Raw genomic sequence first — 15823 nt, 5'->3', positions numbered from 1 at the left:
CTCAGTGACATTGTACACCCTAATAAAATCAGTCTTTCCCTCCCCGTCGGGGAATTGAACCCCGGTCTCCCGCGTGACAGGCGGGGATACTCACCACTATACTAACGAGGAGCAGGTGGGTTGGTTCTTTGAAAAAATGTGGAGCATTGGATACTATCCCTAAATTTGGAGAGTTGGGTGTTAACCCTTCCAACAAAAACATCTGTAGAGACTGAATGGTTAGAGCTAGAGACTACTATGACACATCTATGGAAAGCTGAGACCCTCATGGACACGTACATGTAGTCGATTTTGCTCTATACCGCTCACAAGCCACATAATAGTAGTTAGAAGGAGAGGTGTGTGTGGAAAATCCCAGGACATAGTCACAAAGGCCAAACTCAACACAGTTGTCACTGACTTGTTGGATATTCGCTTCCCATTTAACAACTAAAGCCTTGCACAAAGTAAATCACCTAACACACTGGAAATCTACAATGGATTCACAAAAGTCTACTGAGAATGCATAAATGTCCAAACGGTAAGTGAGCCCAAACTCAGACTTTTCAAGAGTCAGTTGAGAATTCTACCATGACCAGAGATTGCTGTCGACCTGGCAATCTCAAAAGAGATTTCTTCCTCACGGGGTTGCATATTTGTCAAAATGACTTGTTCAAAAGTTCCTGCATTGGCCGGGAATCGAAACCGGGCCTCCCGCGTGGCAGGCGAGAATTCTACCACTGAACAACCAATGCCTTGCAATGCTGAAAAAAACCCCACGGCTAGATATCGTATCAAAAATCTTTAATTCTAAGCATATTTCCCGCTTTGTGGGCTCAGTGACATTGTACACCCTAATAAAATCAGTCTTTCCCTCCCCGTCGGGGAATTGAACCCCGGTCTCCCGCGTGACAGGCGGGGATACTCACCACTATACTAACGAGGAGCAGGTGGGTTGGTTCTTTGAAAAAATGTGGAGCATTGGATACTATCCCTAAATTTGGAGAGTTGGGTGTTAACCCTTCCAACAAAAACATCTGTAGAGACTGAATGGTTAGAGCTAGAGACTACTATGACACATCTATGGAAAGCTGAGACCCTCATGGACACGTACATGTAGTCGATTTTGCTCTATACCGCTCACAAGCCACATAATAGTAGTTAGAAGGAGAGGTGTGTGTGGAAAATCCCAGGACATAGTCACAAAGGCCAAACTCAACACAGTTGTCACTGACTTGTTGGATATTCGCTTCCCATTTAACAACTAAAGCCTTGCACAAAGTAAATCACCTAACACACTGGAAATCTACAATGGATTCACAAAAGTCTACTGAGAATGCATAAATGTCCAAACGGTAAGTGAACCCAAACTCAGACTTTTCAAGAGTCAGTTGAGAATTCTACCATGACCAGAGATTGCTGTCGACCTGGCAATCTCAAAAGAGATTTCTTCCTCACGGGGTTGCATATTTGTCAAAATGACTTGTTCAAAAGTTCCTGCATTGGCCGGGAATCGAAACCGGGCCTCCCGCGTGGCAGGCGAGAATTCTACCACTGAACAACCAATGCCTTGCAATGCTGAAAAAAACCCCACGGCTAGATATCGTATCAAAAATCTTTAATTCTAAGCATATTTCCCGCTTTGTGGGCTCAGTGACATTGTACACCCTAATAAAATCAGTCTTTCCCTCCCCGTCGGGGAATTGAACCCCGGTCTCCCGCGTGACAGGCGGGGATACTCACCACTATACTAACGAGGAGCAGGTGGGTTGGTTCTTTGAAAAAATGTGGAGCATTGGATACTATCCCTAAATTTGGAGAGTTGGGTGTTAACCCTTCCAACAAAAACATCTGTAGAGACTGAATGGTTAGAGCTAGAGACTACTATGACACATCTATGGAAAGCTGAGACCCTCGTGGACACGTACATGTAGTCGATTTTGCTCTATACCGCTCACAAGCCACATAATAGTAGTTAGAAGGAGAGGTGTGTGTGGAAAATCCCAGGACATAGTCACAAAGGCCAAACTCAACACAGTTGTCACTGACTTGTTGGATATTCGCTTCCCATTTAACAACTAAAGCCTTGCACAAAGTAAATCACCTCACACACTGGAAATCTACAATGGATTCACAAAAGTCTACTGAGAATGCATAAATGTCCAAACGGTAAGTGAACCCAAACTCAGACTTTTCAAGAGTCAGTTGAGAATTCTACCATGACCAGAGATTGCTGTCGACCTGGCAATCTCAAAAGAGATTTCTTCCTCACGGGGTTGCATATTTGTCAAAATGACTTGTTCAAAAGTTCCTGCATTGGCCGGGAATCGAAACCGGGCCTCCCGCGTGGCAGGCGAGAATTCTACCACTGAACAACCAATGCCTTGCAATGCTGAAAAAAACCCCACGGCTAGATATCGTATCAAAAATCTTTAATTCTAAGCATATTTCCCGCTTTGTGGGCTCAGTGACATTGTACACCCTAATAAAATCAGTCTTTCCCTCCCCGTCGGGGAATTGAACCCCGGTCTCCCGCGTGACAGGCGGGGATACTCACCACTATACTAACGAGGAGCAGGTGGGTTGGTTCTTTGAAAAAATGTGGAGCATTGGATACTATCCCTAAATTTGGAGAGTTGGGTGTTAACCCTTCCAACAAAAACATCTGTAGAGACTGAATGGTTAGAGCTAGAGACTACTATGACACATCTATGGAAAGCTGAGACCCTCATGGACACGTACATGTAGTCGATTTTGCTCTATACCGCTCACAAGCCACATAATAGTAGTTAGAAGGAGAGGTGTGTGTGGAAAATCCCAGGACATAGTCACAAAGGCCAAACTCAACACAGTTGTCACTGACTTGTTGGATATTCGCTTCCCATTTAACAACTAAAGCCTTGCACAAAGTAAATCACCTCACACACTGGAAATCTACAATGGATTCACAAAAGTCTACTGAGAATGCATAAATGTCCAAACGGTAAGTGAACCCAAACTCAGACTTTTCAAGAGTCAGTTGAGAATTCTACCATGACCAGAGATTGCTGTCGACCTGGCAATCTCAAAAGAGATTTCTTCCTCACGGGGTTGCATATTTGTCAAAATGACTTGTTCAAAAGTTCCTGCATTGGCCGGGAATCGAAACCGGGCCTCCCGCGTGGCAGGCGAGAATTCTACCACTGAACAACCAATGCCTTGCAATGCTGAAAAAAACCCCACGGCTAGATATCGTATCAAAAATCTTTAATTCTAAGCATATTTCCCGCTTTGTGGGCTCAGTGACATTGTACACCCTAATAAAATCAGTCTTTCCCTCCCCGTCGGGGAATTGAACCCCGGTCTCCCGCGTGACAGGCGGGGATACTCACCACTATACTAACGAGGAGCAGGTGGGTTGGTTCTTTGAAAAAATGTGGAGCATTGGATACTATCCCTAAATTTGGAGAGTTGGGTGTTAACCCTTCCAACAAAAACATCTGTAGAGACTGAATGGTTAGAGCTAGAGACTACTATGACACATCTATGGAAAGCTGAGACCCTCATGGACACGTACATGTAGTCGATTTTGCTCTATACCGCTCACAAGCCACATAATAGTAGTTAGAAGGAGAGGTGTGTGTGGAAAATCCCAGGACATAGTCACAAAGGCCAAACTCAACACAGTTGTCACTGACTTGTTGGATATTCGCTTCCCATTTAACAACTAAAGCCTTGCACAAAGTAAATCACCTCACACACTGGAAATCTACAATGGATTCACAAAAGTCTACTGAGAATGCATAAATGTCCAAACGGTAAGTGAGCCCAAACTCAGACTTTTCAAGAGTCAGTTGAGAATTCTACCATGACCAGAGATTGCTGTCGACCTGGCAATCTCAAAAGAGATTTCTTCCTCACGGGGTTGCATATTTGTCAAAATGACTTGTTCAAAAGTTCCTGCATTGGCCGGGAATCGAAACCGGGCCTCCCGCGTGGCAGGCGAGAATTCTACCACTGAACAACCAATGCCTTGCAATGCTGAAAAAAACCCCACGGCTAGATATCGTATCAAAAATCTTTAATTCTAAGCATATTTCCCGCTTTGTGGGCTCAGTGACATTGTACACCCTAATAAAATCAGTCTTTCCCTCCCCGTCGGGGAATTGAACCCCGGTCTCCCGCGTGACAGGCGGGGATACTCACCACTATACTAACGAGGAGCAGGTGGGTTGGTTCTTTGAAAAAATGTGGAGCATTGGATACTATCCCTAAATTTGGAGAGTTGGGTGTTAACCCTTCCAACAAAAACATCTGTAGAGACTGAATGGTTAGAGCTAGAGACTACTATGACACATCTATGGAAAGCTGAGACCCTCATGGACACGTACATGTAGTCGATTTTGCTCTATACCGCTCACAAGCCACATAATAGTAGTTAGAAGGAGAGGTGTGTGTGGAAAATCCCAGGACATAGTCACAAAGGCCAAACTCAACACAGTTGTCACTGACTTGTTGGATATTCGCTTCCCATTTAACAACTAAAGCCTTGCACAAAGTAAATCACCTCACACACTGGAAATCTACAATGGATTCACAAAAGTCTACTGAGAATGCATAAATGTCCAAACGGTAAGTGAGCCCAAACTCAGACTTTTCAAGAGTCAGTTGAGAATTCTACCATGACCAGAGATTGCTGTCGACCTGGCAATCTCAAAAGAGATTTCTTCCTCACGGGGTTGCATATTTGTCAAAATGACTTGTTCAAAAGTTCCTGCATTGGCCGGGAATCGAAACCGGGCCTCCCGCGTGGCAGGCGAGAATTCTACCACTGAACAACCAATGCCTTGCAATGCTGAAAAAAACCCCACGGCTAGATATCGTATCAAAAATCTTTAATTCTAAGCATATTTCCCGCTTTGTGGGCTCAGTGACATTGTACACCCTAATAAAATCAGTCTTTCCCTCCCCGTCGGGGAATTGAACCCCGGTCTCCCGCGTGACAGGCGGGGATACTCACCACTATACTAACGAGGAGCAGGTGGGTTGGTTCTTTGAAAAAATGTGGAGCATTGGATACTATCCCTAAATTTGGAGAGTTGGGTGTTAACCCTTCCAACAAAAACATCTGTAGAGACTGAATGGTTAGAGCTAGAGACTACTATGACACATCTATGGAAAGCTGAGACCCTCATGGACACGTACATGTAGTCGATTTTGCTCTATACCGCTCACAAGCCACATAATAGTAGTTAGAAGGAGAGGTGTGTGTGGAAAATCCCAGGACATAGTCACAAAGGCCAAACTCAACACAGTTGTCACTGACTTGTTGGATATTCGCTTCCCATTTAACAACTAAAGCCTTGCACAAAGTAAATCACCTAACACACTGGAAATCTACAATGGATTCACAAAAGTCTACTGAGAATGCATAAATGTCCAAACGGTAAGTGAACCCAAACTCAGACTTTTCAAGAGTCAGTTGAGAATTCTACCATGACCAGAGATTGCTGTCGACCTGGCAATCTCAAAAGAGATTTCTTCCTCACGGGGTTGCATATTTGTCAAAATGACTTGTTCAAAAGTTCCTGCATTGGCCGGGAATCGAAACCGGGCCTCCCGCGTGGCAGGCGAGAATTCTACCACTGAACAACCAATGCCTTGCAATGCTGAAAAAAACCCCACGGCTAGATATCGTATCAAAAATCTTTAATTCTAAGCATATTTCCCGCTTTGTGGGCTCAGTGACATTGTACACCCTAATAAAATCAGTCTTTCCCTCCCCGTCGGGGAATTGAACCCCGGTCTCCCGCGTGACAGGCGGGGATACTCACCACTATACTAACGAGGAGCAGGTGGGTTGGTTCTTTGAAAAAATGTGGAGCATTGGATACTATCCCTAAATTTGGAGAGTTGGGTGTTAACCCTTCCAACAAAAACATCTGTAGAGACTGAATGGTTAGAGCTAGAGACTACTATGACACATCTATGGAAAGCTGAGACCCTCATGGACACGTACATGTAGTCGATTTTGCTCTATACCGCTCACAAGCCACATAATAGTAGTTAGAAGGAGAGGTGTGTGTGGAAAATCCCAGGACATAGTCACAAAGGCCAAACTCAACACAGTTGTCACTGACTTGTTGGATATTCGCTTCCCATTTAACAACTAAAGCCTTGCACAAAGTAAATCACCTCACACACTGGAAATCTACAATGGATTCACAAAAGTCTACTGAGAATGCATAAATGTCCAAACGGTAAGTGAACCCAAACTCAGACTTTTCAAGAGTCAGTTGAGAATTCTACCATGACCAGAGATTGCTGTCGACCTGGCAATCTCAAAAGAGATTTCTTCCTCACGGGGTTGCATATTTGTCAAAATGACTTGTTCAAAAGTTCCTGCATTGGCCGGGAATCGAAACCGGGCCTCCCGCGTGGCAGGCGAGAATTCTACCACTGAACAACCAATGCCTTGCAATGCTGAAAAAAACCCCACGGCTAGATATCGTATCAAAAATCTTTAATTCTAAGCATATTTCCCGCTTTGTGGGCTCAGTGACATTGTACACCCTAATAAAATCAGTCTTTCCCTCCCCGTCGGGGAATTGAACCCCGGTCTCCCGCGTGACAGGCGGGGATACTCACCACTATACTAACGAGGAGCAGGTGGGTTGGTTCTTTGAAAAAATGTGGAGCATTGGATACTATCCCTAAATTTGGAGAGTTGGGTGTTAACCCTTCCAACAAAAACATCTGTAGAGACTGAATGGTTAGAGCTAGAGACTACTATGACACATCTATGGAAAGCTGAGACCCTCATGGACACGTACATGTAGTCGATTTTGCTCTATACCGCTCACAAGCCACATAATAGTAGTTAGAAGGAGAGGTGTGTGTGGAAAATCCCAGGACATAGTCACAAAGGCCAAACTCAACACAGTTGTCACTGACTTGTTGGATATTCGCTTCCCATTTAACAACTAAAGCCTTGCACAAAGTAAATCACCTCACACACTGGAAATCTACAATGGATTCACAAAAGTCTACTGAGAATGCATAAATGTCCAAACGGTAAGTGAGCCCAAACTCAGACTTTTCAAGAGTCAGTTGAGAATTCTACCATGACCAGAGATTGCTGTCGACCTGGCAATCTCAAAAGAGATTTCTTCCTCACGGGGTTGCATATTTGTCAAAATGACTTGTTCAAAAGTTCCTGCATTGGCCGGGAATCGAAACCGGGCCTCCCGCGTGGCAGGCGAGAATTCTACCACTGAACAACCAATGCCTTGCAATGCTGAAAAAAACCCCACGGCTAGATATCGTATCAAAAATCTTTAATTCTAAGCATATTTCCCGCTTTGTGGGCTCAGTGACATTGTACACCCTAATAAAATCAGTCTTTCCCTCCCCGTCGGGGAATTGAACCCCGGTCTCCCGCGTGACAGGCGGGGATACTCACCACTATACTAACGAGGAGCAGGTGGGTTGGTTCTTTGAAAAAATGTGGAGCATTGGATACTATCCCTAAATTTGGAGAGTTGGGTGTTAACCCTTCCAACAAAAACATCTGTAGAGACTGAATGGTTAGAGCTAGAGACTACTATGACACATCTATGGAAAGCTGAGACCCTCATGGACACGTACATGTAGTCGATTTTGCTCTATACCGCTCACAAGCCACATAATAGTAGTTAGAAGGAGAGGTGTGTGTGGAAAATCCCAGGACATAGTCACAAAGGCCAAACTCAACACAGTTGTCACTGACTTGTTGGATATTCGCTTCCCATTTAACAACTAAAGCCTTGCACAAAGTAAATCACCTCACACACTGGAAATCTACAATGGATTCACAAAAGTCTACTGAGAATGCATAAATGTCCAAACGGTAAGTGAGCCCAAACTCAGACTTTTCAAGAGTCAGTTGAGAATTCTACCATGACCAGAGATTGCTGTCGACCTGGCAATCTCAAAAGAGATTTCTTCCTCACGGGGTTGCATATTTGTCAAAATGACTTGTTCAAAAGTTCCTGCATTGGCCGGGAATCGAAACCGGGCCTCCCGCGTGGCAGGCGAGAATTCTACCACTGAACAACCAATGCCTTGCAATGCTGAAAAAAACCCCACGGCTAGATATCGTATCAAAAATCTTTAATTCTAAGCATATTTCCCGCTTTGTGGGCTCAGTGACATTGTACACCCTAATAAAATCAGTCTTTCCCTCCCCGTCGGGGAATTGAACCCCGGTCTCCCGCGTGACAGGCGGGGATACTCACCACTATACTAACGAGGAGCAGGTGGGTTGGTTCTTTGAAAAAATGTGGAGCATTGGATACTATCCCTAAATTTGGAGAGTTGGGTGTTAACCCTTCCAACAAAAACATCTGTAGAGACTGAATGGTTAGAGCTAGAGACTACTATGACACATCTATGGAAAGCTGAGACCCTCATGGACACGTACATGTAGTCGATTTTGCTCTATACCGCTCACAAGCCACATAATAGTAGTTAGAAGGAGAGGTGTGTGTGGAAAATCCCAGGACATAGTCACAAAGGCCAAACTCAACACAGTTGTCACTGACTTGTTGGATATTCGCTTCCCATTTAACAACTAAAGCCTTGCACAAAGTAAATCACCTCACACACTGGAAATCTACAATGGATTCACAAAAGTCTACTGAGAATGCATAAATGTCCAAACGGTAAGTGAACCCAAACTCAGACTTTTCAAGAGTCAGTTGAGAATTCTACCATGACCAGAGATTGCTGTCGACCTGGCAATCTCAAAAGAGATTTCTTCCTCACGGGGTTGCATATTTGTCAAAATGACTTGTTCAAAAGTTCCTGCATTGGCCGGGAATCGAAACCGGGCCTCCCGCGTGGCAGGCGAGAATTCTACCACTGAACAACCAATGCCTTGCAATGCTGAAAAAAACCCCACGGCTAGATATCGTATCAAAAATCTTTAATTCTAAGCATATTTCCCGCTTTGTGGGCTCAGTGACATTGTACACCCTAATAAAATCAGTCTTTCCCTCCCCGTCGGGGAATTGAACCCCGGTCTCCCGCGTGACAGGCGGGGATACTCACCACTATACTAACGAGGAGCAGGTGGGTTGGTTCTTTGAAAAAATGTGGAGCATTGGATACTATCCCTAAATTTGGAGAGTTGGGTGTTAACCCTTCCAACAAAAACATCTGTAGAGACTGAATGGTTAGAGCTAGAGACTACTATGACACATCTATGGAAAGCTGAGACCCTCATGGACACGTACATGTAGTCGATTTTGCTCTATACCGCTCACAAGCCACATAATAGTAGTTAGAAGGAGAGGTGTGTGTGGAAAATCCCAGGACATAGTCACAAAGGCCAAACTCAACACAGTTGTCACTGACTTGTTGGATATTCGCTTCCCATTTAACAACTAAAGCCTTGCACAAAGTAAATCACCTCACACACTGGAAATCTACAATGGATTCACAAAAGTCTACTGAGAATGCATAAATGTCCAAACGGTAAGTGAGCCCAAACTCAGACTTTTCAAGAGTCAGTTGAGAATTCTACCATGACCAGAGATTGCTGTCGACCTGGCAATCTCAAAAGAGATTTCTTCCTCACGGGGTTGCATATTTGTCAAAATGACTTGTTCAAAAGTTCCTGCATTGGCCGGGAATCGAAACCGGGCCTCCCGCGTGGCAGGCGAGAATTCTACCACTGAACAACCAATGCCTTGCAATGCTGAAAAAAACCCCACGGCTAGATATCGTATCAAAAATCTTTAATTCTAAGCATATTTCCCGCTTTGTGGGCTCAGTGACATTGTACACCCTAATAAAATCAGTCTTTCCCTCCCCGTCGGGGAATTGAACCCCGGTCTCCCGCGTGACAGGCGGGGATACTCACCACTATACTAACGAGGAGCAGGTGGGTTGGTTCTTTGAAAAAATGTGGAGCATTGGATACTATCCCTAAATTTGGAGAGTTGGGTGTTAACCCTTCCAACAAAAACATCTGTAGAGACTGAATGGTTAGAGCTAGAGACTACTATGACACATCTATGGAAAGCTGAGACCCTCATGGACACGTACATGTAGTCGATTTTGCTCTATACCGCTCACAAGCCACATAATAGTAGTTAGAAGGAGAGGTGTGTGTGGAAAATCCCAGGACATAGTCACAAAGGCCAAACTCAACACAGTTGTCACTGACTTGTTGGATATTCGCTTCCCATTTAACAACTAAAGCCTTGCACAAAGTAAATCACCTAACACACTGGAAATCTACAATGGATTCACAAAAGTCTACTGAGAATGCATAAATGTCCAAACGGTAAGTGAGCCCAAACTCAGACTTTTCAAGAGTCAGTTGAGAATTCTACCATGACCAGAGATTGCTGTCGACCTGGCAATCTCAAAAGAGATTTCTTCCTCACGGGGTTGCATATTTGTCAAAATGACTTGTTCAAAAGTTCCTGCATTGGCCGGGAATCGAAACCGGGCCTCCCGCGTGGCAGGCGAGAATTCTACCACTGAACAACCAATGCCTTGCAATGCTGAAAAAAACCCCACGGCTAGATATCGTATCAAAAATCTTTAATTCTAAGCATATTTCCCGCTTTGTGGGCTCAGTGACATTGTACACCCTAATAAAATCAGTCTTTCCCTCCCCGTCGGGGAATTGAACCCCGGTCTCCCGCGTGACAGGCGGGGATACTCACCACTATACTAACGAGGAGCAGGTGGGTTGGTTCTTTGAAAAAATGTGGAGCATTGGATACTATCCCTAAATTTGGAGAGTTGGGTGTTAACCCTTCCAACAAAAACATCTGTAGAGACTGAATGGTTAGAGCTAGAGACTACTATGACACATCTATGGAAAGCTGAGACCCTCATGGACACGTACATGTAGTCGATTTTGCTCTATACCGCTCACAAGCCACATAATAGTAGTTAGAAGGAGAGGTGTGTGTGGAAAATCCCAGGACATAGTCACAAAGGCCAAACTCAACACAGTTGTCACTGACTTGTTGGATATTCGCTTCCCATTTAACAACTAAAGCCTTGCACAAAGTAAATCACCTCACACACTGGAAATCTACAATGGATTCACAAAAGTCTACTGAGAATGCATAAATGTCCAAACGGTAAGTGAACCCAAACTCAGACTTTTCAAGAGTCAGTTGAGAATTCTACCATGACCAGAGATTGCTGTCGACCTGGCAATCTCAAAAGAGATTTCTTCCTCACGGGGTTGCATATTTGTCAAAATGACTTGTTCAAAAGTTCCTGCATTGGCCGGGAATCGAAACCGGGCCTCCCGCGTGGCAGGCGAGAATTCTACCACTGAACAACCAATGCCTTGCAATGCTGAAAAAAACCCCACGGCTAGATATCGTATCAAAAATCTTTAATTCTAAGCATATTTCCCGCTTTGTGGGCTCAGTGACATTGTACACCCTAATAAAATCAGTCTTTCCCTCCCCGTCGGGGAATTGAACCCCGGTCTCCCGCGTGACAGGCGGGGATACTCACCACTATACTAACGAGGAGCAGGTGGGTTGGTTCTTTGAAAAAATGTGGAGCATTGGATACTATCCCTAAATTTGGAGAGTTGGGTGTTAACCCTTCCAACAAAAACATCTGTAGAGACTGAATGGTTAGAGCTAGAGACTACTATGACACATCTATGGAAAGCTGAGACCCTCATGGACACGTACATGTAGTCGATTTTGCTCTATACCGCTCACAAGCCACATAATAGTAGTTAGAAGGAGAGGTGTGTGTGGAAAATCCCAGGACATAGTCACAAAGGCCAAACTCAACACAGTTGTCACTGACTTGTTGGATATTCGCTTCCCATTTAACAACTAAAGCCTTGCACAAAGTAAATCACCTCACACACTGGAAATCTACAATGGATTCACAAAAGTCTACTGAGAATGCATAAATGTCCAAACGGTAAGTGAGCCCAAACTCAGACTTTTCAAGAGTCAGTTGAGAATTCTACCATGACCAGAGATTGCTGTCGACCTGGCAATCTCAAAAGAGATTTCTTCCTCACGGGGTTGCATATTTGTCAAAATGACTTGTTCAAAAGTTCCTGCATTGGCCGGGAATCGAAACCGGGCCTCCCGCGTGGCAGGCGAGAATTCTACCACTGAACAACCAATGCCTTGCAATGCTGAAAAAAACCCCACGGCTAGATATCGTATCAAAAATCTTTAATTCTAAGCATATTTCCCGCTTTGTGGGCTCAGTGACATTGTACACCCTAATAAAATCAGTCTTTCCCTCCCCGTCGGGGAATTGAACCCCGGTCTCCCGCGTGACAGGCGGGGATACTCACCACTATACTAACGAGGAGCAGGTGGGTTGGTTCTTTGAAAAAATGTGGAGCATTGGATACTATCCCTAAATTTGGAGAGTTGGGTGTTAACCCTTCCAACAAAAACATCTGTAGAGACTGAATGGTTAGAGCTAGAGACTACTATGACACATCTATGGAAAGCTGAGACCCTCATGGACACGTACATGTAGTCGATTTTGCTCTATACCGCTCACAAGCCACATAATAGTAGTTAGAAGGAGAGGTGTGTGTGGAAAATCCCAGGACATAGTCACAAAGGCCAAACTCAACACAGTTGTCACTGACTTGTTGGATATTCGCTTCCCATTTAACAACTAAAGCCTTGCACAAAGTAAATCACCTCACACACTGGAAATCTACAATGGATTCACAAAAGTCTACTGAGAATGCATAAATGTCCAAACGGTAAGTGAGCCCAAACTCAGACTTTTCAAGAGTCAGTTGAGAATTCTACCATGACCAGAGATTGCTGTCGACCTGGCAATCTCAAAAGAGATTTCTTCCTCACGGGGTTGCATATTTGTCAAAATGACTTGTTCAAAAGTTCCTGCATTGGCCGGGAATCGAAACCGGGCCTCCCGCGTGGCAGGCGAGAATTCTACCACTGAACAACCAATGCCTTGCAATGCTGAAAAAAACCCCACGGCTAGATATCGTATCAAAAATCTTTAATTCTAAGCATATTTCCCGCTTTGTGGGCTCAGTGACATTGTACACCCTAATAAAATCAGTCTTTCCCTCCCCGTCGGGGAATTGAACCCCGGTCTCCCGCGTGACAGGCGGGGATACTCACCACTATACTAACGAGGAGCAGGTGGGTTGGTTCTTTGAAAAAATGTGGAGCATTGGATACTATCCCTAAATTTGGAGAGTTGGGTGTTAACCCTTCCAACAAAAACATCTGTAGAGACTGAATGGTTAGAGCTAGAGACTACTATGACACATCTATGGAAAGCTGAGACCCTCATGGACACGTACATGTAGTCGATTTTGCTCTATACCGCTCACAAGCCACATAATAGTAGTTAGAAGGAGAGGTGTGTGTGGAAAATCCCAGGACATAGTCACAAAGGCCAAACTCAACACAGTTGTCACTGACTTGTTGGATATTCGCTTCCCATTTAACAACTAAAGCCTTGCACAAAGTAAATCACCTCACACACTGGAAATCTACAATGGATTCACAAAAGTCTACTGAGAATGCATAAATGTCCAAACGGTAAGTGAACCCAAACTCAGACTTTTCAAGAGTCAGTTGAGAATTCTACCATGACCAGAGATTGCTGTCGACCTGGCAATCTCAAAAGAGATTTCTTCCTCACGGGGTTGCATATTTGTCAAAATGACTTGTTCAAAAGTTCCTGCATTGGCCGGGAATCGAAACCGGGCCTCCCGCGTGGCAGGCGAGAATTCTACCACTGAACAACCAATGCCTTGCAATGCTGAAAAAAACCCCACGGCTAGATATCGTATCAAAAATCTTTAATTCTAAGCATATTTCCCGCTTTGTGGGCTCAGTGACATTGTACACCCTAATAAAATCAGTCTTTCCCTCCCCGTCGGGGAATTGAACCCCGGTCTCCCGCGTGACAGGCGGGGATACTCACCACTATACTAACGAGGAGCAGGTGGGTTGGTTCTTTGAAAAAATGTGGAGCATTGGATACTATCCCTAAATTTGGAGAGTTGGGTGTTAACCCTTCCAACAAAAACATCTGTAGAGACTGAATGGTTAGAGCTAGAGACTACTATGACACATCTATGGAAAGCTGAGACCCTCATGGACACGTACATGTAGTCGATTTTGCTCTATACCGCTCACAAGCCACATAATAGTAGTTAGAAGGAGAGGTGTGTGTGGAAAATCCCAGGACATAGTCACAAAGGCCAAACTCAACACAGTTGTCACTGACTTGTTGGATATTCGCTTCCCATTTAACAACTAAAGCCTTGCACAAAGTAAATCACCTCACACACTGGAAATCTACAATGGATTCACAAAAGTCTACTGAGAATGCATAAATGTCCAAACGGTAAGTGAGCCCAAACTCAGACTTTTCAAGAGTCAGTTGAGAATTCTACCATGACCAGAGATTGCTGTCGACCTGGCAATCTCAAAAGAGATTTCTTCCTCACGGGGTTGCATATTTGTCAAAATGACTTGTTCAAAAGTTCCTGCATTGGCCGGGAATCGAAACCGGGCCTCCCGCGTGGCAGGCGAGAATTCTACCACTGAACAACCAATGCCTTGCAATGCTGAAAAAAACCCCACGGCTAGATATCGTATCAAAAATCTTTAATTCTAAGCATATTTCCCGCTTTGTGGGCTCAGTGACATTGTACACCCTAATAAAATCAGTCTTTCCCTCCCCGTCGGGGAATTGAACCCCGGTCTCCCGCGTGACAGGCGGGGATACTCACCACTATACTAACGAGGAGCAGGTGGGTTGGTTCTTTGAAAAAATGTGGAGCATTGGATACTATCCCTAAATTTGGAGAGTTGGGTGTTAACCCTTCCAACAAAAACATCTGTAGAGACTGAATGGTTAGAGCTAGAGACTACTATGACACATCTATGGAAAGCTGAGACCCTCATGGACACGTACATGTAGTCGATTTTGCTCTATACCGCTCACAAGCCACATAATAGTAGTTAGAAGGAGAGGTGTGTGTGGAAAATCCCAGGACATAGTCACAAAGGCCAAACTCAACACAGTTGTCACTGACTTGTTGGATATTCGCTTCCCATTTAACAACTAAAGCCTTGCACAAAGTAAATCACCTAACACACTGGAAATCTACAATGGATTCACAAAAGTCTACTGAGAATGCATAAATGTCCAAACGGTAAGTGAACCCAAACTCAGACTTTTCAAGAGTCAGTTGAGAATTCTACCATGACCAGAGCTTGCTGTCGACCTGGCAATCTCAAAAGAGATTTCTTCCTCACGGGGTTGCATATTTGTCAAAATGACTTGTTCAAAAGTTCCTGCATTGGCCGGGAATCGAAACCGGGCCTCCCGCGTGGCAGGCGAGAATTCTACCACTGAACAACCAATGCCTTGCAATGCTGAAAAAAACCCCACGGCTAGATATCGTATCAAAAATCTTTAATTCTAAGCATATTTCCCGCTTTGTGGGCTCAGTGACATTGTACACCCTAATAAAATCAGTCTTTCCCTCCCCGTCGGGGAATTGAACCCCGGTCTCCCGCGTGACAGGCGGGGATACTCACCACTATACTAACGAGGAGCAGGTGGGTTGGTTCTTTGAAAAAATGTGGAGCATTGGATACTATCCCTAAATTTGGAGAGTTGGGTGTTAACCCTTCCAACAAAAACATCTGTAGAGACTGAATGGTTAGAGCTAGAGACTACTATGACACATCTATGGAAAGCTGAGACCCTCATGGACACGTACATGTAGTCGATTTTGCTCTATACCGCTCACAAGCCACATAATAGTAGTTAGAAGGAGAGGTGTGTGTGGAAAATCCCA

At 44.4% G+C, this 15823-nt stretch overlaps 20 non-coding genes across 20 annotated transcripts; all 20 read right to left on the bottom strand.

The window, feature by feature from the left end:
• Positions 1-39: 39 nt before the first annotated feature.
• trnad-guc (transfer RNA aspartic acid (anticodon GUC)) lies at positions 40-111 on the bottom strand. Its single transcript has one exon. It is a non-coding gene; the product is annotated as a tRNA-Asp (tRNA).
• A 742-nt stretch (positions 112-853) lies between these two features.
• Positions 854-925, bottom strand: trnad-guc (transfer RNA aspartic acid (anticodon GUC)). Its single transcript has one exon. It is a non-coding gene; the product is annotated as a tRNA-Asp (tRNA).
• Positions 926-1667: 742 nt separating this feature from the next.
• Positions 1668-1739, bottom strand: trnad-guc (transfer RNA aspartic acid (anticodon GUC)). Its single transcript has one exon. It is a non-coding gene; the product is annotated as a tRNA-Asp (tRNA).
• Positions 1740-2481: 742 nt separating this feature from the next.
• Positions 2482-2553, bottom strand: trnad-guc (transfer RNA aspartic acid (anticodon GUC)). Its single transcript has one exon. It is a non-coding gene; the product is annotated as a tRNA-Asp (tRNA).
• Positions 2554-3295: 742 nt separating this feature from the next.
• On the bottom strand, positions 3296-3367 carry trnad-guc (transfer RNA aspartic acid (anticodon GUC)). The gene has a single exon. It is a non-coding gene; the product is annotated as a tRNA-Asp (tRNA).
• Positions 3368-4109: 742 nt separating this feature from the next.
• Positions 4110-4181, bottom strand: trnad-guc (transfer RNA aspartic acid (anticodon GUC)). The gene has a single exon. It is a non-coding gene; the product is annotated as a tRNA-Asp (tRNA).
• A 742-nt stretch (positions 4182-4923) lies between these two features.
• On the bottom strand, positions 4924-4995 carry trnad-guc (transfer RNA aspartic acid (anticodon GUC)). The gene has a single exon. It is a non-coding gene; the product is annotated as a tRNA-Asp (tRNA).
• A 742-nt stretch (positions 4996-5737) lies between these two features.
• Positions 5738-5809, bottom strand: trnad-guc (transfer RNA aspartic acid (anticodon GUC)). The gene has a single exon. It is a non-coding gene; the product is annotated as a tRNA-Asp (tRNA).
• A 742-nt stretch (positions 5810-6551) lies between these two features.
• On the bottom strand, positions 6552-6623 carry trnad-guc (transfer RNA aspartic acid (anticodon GUC)). The gene has a single exon. It is a non-coding gene; the product is annotated as a tRNA-Asp (tRNA).
• Positions 6624-7365: 742 nt separating this feature from the next.
• On the bottom strand, positions 7366-7437 carry trnad-guc (transfer RNA aspartic acid (anticodon GUC)). The gene has a single exon. It is a non-coding gene; the product is annotated as a tRNA-Asp (tRNA).
• A 742-nt stretch (positions 7438-8179) lies between these two features.
• Positions 8180-8251, bottom strand: trnad-guc (transfer RNA aspartic acid (anticodon GUC)). The gene has a single exon. It is a non-coding gene; the product is annotated as a tRNA-Asp (tRNA).
• A 742-nt stretch (positions 8252-8993) lies between these two features.
• Positions 8994-9065, bottom strand: trnad-guc (transfer RNA aspartic acid (anticodon GUC)). The gene has a single exon. It is a non-coding gene; the product is annotated as a tRNA-Asp (tRNA).
• A 742-nt stretch (positions 9066-9807) lies between these two features.
• trnad-guc (transfer RNA aspartic acid (anticodon GUC)) lies at positions 9808-9879 on the bottom strand. Its single transcript has one exon. It is a non-coding gene; the product is annotated as a tRNA-Asp (tRNA).
• Positions 9880-10621: 742 nt separating this feature from the next.
• Positions 10622-10693, bottom strand: trnad-guc (transfer RNA aspartic acid (anticodon GUC)). Its single transcript has one exon. It is a non-coding gene; the product is annotated as a tRNA-Asp (tRNA).
• A 742-nt stretch (positions 10694-11435) lies between these two features.
• On the bottom strand, positions 11436-11507 carry trnad-guc (transfer RNA aspartic acid (anticodon GUC)). Its single transcript has one exon. It is a non-coding gene; the product is annotated as a tRNA-Asp (tRNA).
• Positions 11508-12249: 742 nt separating this feature from the next.
• Positions 12250-12321, bottom strand: trnad-guc (transfer RNA aspartic acid (anticodon GUC)). The gene has a single exon. It is a non-coding gene; the product is annotated as a tRNA-Asp (tRNA).
• Positions 12322-13063: 742 nt separating this feature from the next.
• Positions 13064-13135, bottom strand: trnad-guc (transfer RNA aspartic acid (anticodon GUC)). The gene has a single exon. It is a non-coding gene; the product is annotated as a tRNA-Asp (tRNA).
• Positions 13136-13877: 742 nt separating this feature from the next.
• trnad-guc (transfer RNA aspartic acid (anticodon GUC)) lies at positions 13878-13949 on the bottom strand. The gene has a single exon. It is a non-coding gene; the product is annotated as a tRNA-Asp (tRNA).
• A 742-nt stretch (positions 13950-14691) lies between these two features.
• trnad-guc (transfer RNA aspartic acid (anticodon GUC)) lies at positions 14692-14763 on the bottom strand. Its single transcript has one exon. It is a non-coding gene; the product is annotated as a tRNA-Asp (tRNA).
• A 742-nt stretch (positions 14764-15505) lies between these two features.
• trnad-guc (transfer RNA aspartic acid (anticodon GUC)) lies at positions 15506-15577 on the bottom strand. The gene has a single exon. It is a non-coding gene; the product is annotated as a tRNA-Asp (tRNA).
• Positions 15578-15823: the final 246 nt, after the last annotated feature.

This window comes from Salmo salar, chromosome 23 (genome assembly GCF_965601325.2).
Source record: "Salmo salar chromosome 23, fSalSal1, whole genome shotgun sequence".
NCBI classification, from domain to species: Eukaryota; Metazoa; Chordata; class Actinopteri; order Salmoniformes; family Salmonidae; genus Salmo; species Salmo salar.
The sequence above is the reverse complement of the archived record's forward strand: the minus strand, read 5'-3'. Positions and strand labels throughout refer to the sequence as shown.